Below are 3,594 nucleotides of genomic sequence, written 5' to 3' on the forward strand. Positions count from 1 at the left end.
TCTTCTTTTTTTTAACGAACACCACAGAGGCATCTTTAGTAATGATTTTGTAAAAAGCTAAAATTTGAGTGCCAGATACATTTGCATATCATATGATTGCAGACATTGATTTACAGAAAAAAAAAAAGACATTACAATCAATGCTAAAGATAATTATATTGCAGTCAATATGGAATGTTTTGACTACAAGTACAAATAAAGAAGCTGGAGAAAATGTAAAGACAAATTTCATTTTTTTAACAAATATCACAGAGACATCTTTAGCAATGACTTTGTAAAAAGCTAAAATTCGAGTGCCGGATACATTTGCATATCATAAGATTCAAAACATTGATTTACAAAAAAAAATTACAATAAAGGCTAAAGATAACTGTACTGCAGTCAATATGGACTGTGCTGTCTGCAAGTGCAAATAAGGCAGCTATGTCCAAAGCTCTGTCCACAGTTTCCTCCAGAATATGTAGCGTCTACAATCATTATTGCAAATTGTTGAAGTAAATGATTAAAGCATTTAACTTCATACTTACTTCAAAATCCAAATTTAAAATGAACAATTCTGCACCAGCCTCTCGTCCTGCAGGAACGCAAAGAGCTGTCATCTGTTCAAAAAAAAATTCATGTTGCCAAATAGTTATGTTTACATAGTGAGCAATAAGAAAGCAAAGAGGAACCCACTAGAAAGTACAATAACACAGCTGAACTATCTTAACCAATTGAAAAACAAAGAAATCGCTACATAATTTCAATTAAAAAAAACTAATATCGCACAGACAGAAACCTACGAGACAAAAGTGAAAAGAAATACCAGTAACAGAACCATATTGCCAAACTTGAGCGTATAACAGGAACAAACCAATAATGATAAATTAAATGCTAAAAATAATTAAATTTTAAGAACAACTGTAGAAAAATAAATATAATTCTATTACTAGAAAAGGAAAGAAACCTTTTGTAATAATTGATTACGGATTCTAAAGAATCATGCATGTTACCAGTTAACACAATATGGCCAACCCTAAAGTCATCATTTGAAGGATCCATACCTCGTATTCCTAAGAGATCCTCGTGCAAAGCGTCGCACAAAACTAGGTTGAAGAGATTCTTTATATTTCTCGCAGGGGGCTGCGAAAAACAGAGAAGAGGGTTTACAATAAACAATTCCCAGATCAGGAGGAGCTAGCTTGTTATTTTTCAATTTTATTGGCCATTTAAAAACATGCTGAGTGAGGATTTAACAATGTGATCCCGGGACCCCATGTAACTGTCCAAGTGCAACTTTCGCTTAAGTTTAAGTAATCTTTTCATGTCATTTTTTAATGGTGGGAAAAGGATAATTTGGAATCTATCTATATGGAGCAACAACCACTCAAAATATAAACTAAAGCCCTAAAAAAAGTGGGGCGCTGGAATAACTGCTTATTCATAAATGTGACATGTGGCTCTACTCTACGAAACATTTTCCCTCTCATTTATTGCCTCTTATTTTTCCTCATAATATTTATCTATGATATTTCTTATTTAAATTTTATTATCTATGATATTTCTTATTTAAATTTTATTTAAACTTTCTATTTTGGATGTCTGCAACAAAAATCAACAAACATGAGGCCATCTACTCCACAAAATGCTCTTAATAATGTTGAGCGGCAACTGCTTTATCTATGATATTTCTTATTTAAATTTTATTTAAACTTTCTATTTTGGATGTCTGCAGCAAAAATCAACAAACATTAGGCCATCTACTCCACAAAATGCTCTTAATAATGTTGAGCAGCAACTGCTAGCTTAAATAAGCATAGCAGCCACATGGGGACCTATCATTAGTGGCACCGATAGAGTCCACAGTTTATCCTCTAGGCCACACTCTGTCCTCTAGGCCCCATTATATATCCACTTTTACTTATTAAGTCACTCAAAAAATAATATAACTTAGTACCCTTAATGGTTTCCCACATCCTCGCATTTTTTATTTTTTTTGGGTACTATTTCATTTGTGTTCATTTCACTTCAGTTTTTTAACTATCCGCGGTTTTATCCTTTCTACGGTTTCATTTATGTTCATTTCGCTTACAATTTTTACACATCCACGTTTCTATACTTTCTACTATTCTATTCATGATCATTTCACTTCAAGTTTTGTATACCCTTATTTGTGTTATTTCCTTCATGTTCATTTCACTAATAGTTTTCTATACCCTTATTTCTACCATTTTGTACATGTTCATTTTAGTTACAATTTTCAAAAGGAACAAAAAGAGAAAATGACAAAGAACTGGAACAAATTTTTCAGGGATTTATGTGCTCATTAATGCTCTATATTTTTTTTCTTTATTACCACTTTTGTTTGAAACTCCTATGTATTGTTTCCTTCACTCTCATTTCACTTGCAGTTATATAGTTCCCTTATTTCTAGTTTTTCCTTCATGTTTACTTTAATTGCAATGGACGCATAACCTTGTTGTTAACCTCCTCACAGTTTCTTTGCATCTCTTCAAATGCATTTTGCTTTCACTATTATATTATTTCTATATTCTCCTTTTTGTTCAATTCATATTGTGGTATCTATCCTTTCTATTGCTTCCTTATTGTTTATTTCATTTTATGTTTTCTATACCCTTATTATTTCACGCCCTCGTGGTTGTCTTCTATTCATTGACTTTCAATCCGTTTTCAACTTTTAAAGTACCGCATTATTTACTAGATTCTCTAATAATTGGAAAATGCATAAAAAAAATTCTCATTCAAGCACCTAGGTTCACATTCTTTACCAAGCATCAGTCTACAAAATGTCATGGTTGGTTGGTTCCATTTTATAGGTGTACATTGTGCACTCTATTGCAATTTTGGTTTTGAGTTGCAAAACACATATTGTTCTTATTATATCACATATTTTAGTATCACATGGATCAAATTTGTCTTTGTTTAAAACATATATTATTCTTATTGAATGGAGATGGGAAAGTCAAGTTTCTTGAAGGACAAGGAGACATTTCTACTAAAAAGAGCAACAACAAGATTGTCTACCCATAAAAGAGTCGTCCACTTCCCTTTATAAGCTAAAAACCCCACTACCACCTCCCATTGTGATCAATGCATAGCCTTTTGAACTCAAATAAGATCTTGATACACTATTAAAACATAAGACTACAACAATAGAAATACCTAAAGTCACGATGCAATCCAAAAACACATTTGAAATTCATTGTGGTGATGATGTCTTTATAGCACAAAAATGCTATGCCTATTCAAAGTTGATATTCCAAATGAAGATGTGGCAAAAAACATAGGTGAACTCTATAATTGTGATTCAAATTCAAAAGTGGATTTGATTCGAGAAATAAAGAATGAAATAGAGAGCCTTGGAATGTCATCACAATTAATAACACCCACATGCTTGGCAAAAATGGTTGAGAATCTCAATGTGAATTTACAACCTCTAGAACAAGATAACTCTTTCACTTTCATAGTTTAATGCTAATTATTCTTTATTTTGATCACAAAATGAGGGAGATCTTGAAGATAAATTCATTTTCATAATTGAATTAATGTTTTATATATTTTATGATGTTCCATTTGTGATCTACTAAAATATCA

At 31.7% G+C, this 3,594-nt stretch overlaps 1 long non-coding RNA gene across 1 annotated transcript; it reads right to left on the reverse strand.

The window, feature by feature from the left end:
- Positions 1-205: 205 nt before the first annotated feature.
- On the reverse strand, positions 206-1,321 carry LOC149537538 (uncharacterized). The gene is made up of 2 exons (XR_016355848.1): positions 1,044-1,321; positions 206-599 (listed from the first exon to the last, which is right to left on the reverse strand). It is a non-coding gene; the product is annotated as an uncharacterized LOC149537538 (long non-coding RNA).
- Between the last annotated feature and the right edge of the window lie 2,273 nt (positions 1,322-3,594).

This window comes from Cupressus sempervirens, chromosome 9 (genome assembly GCF_028749045.1).
Source record: "Cupressus sempervirens isolate cs-2001-9-10 chromosome 9, ASM2874904v1, whole genome shotgun sequence".
NCBI classification, from domain to species: Eukaryota; Viridiplantae; Streptophyta; class Pinopsida; order Cupressales; family Cupressaceae; genus Cupressus; species Cupressus sempervirens.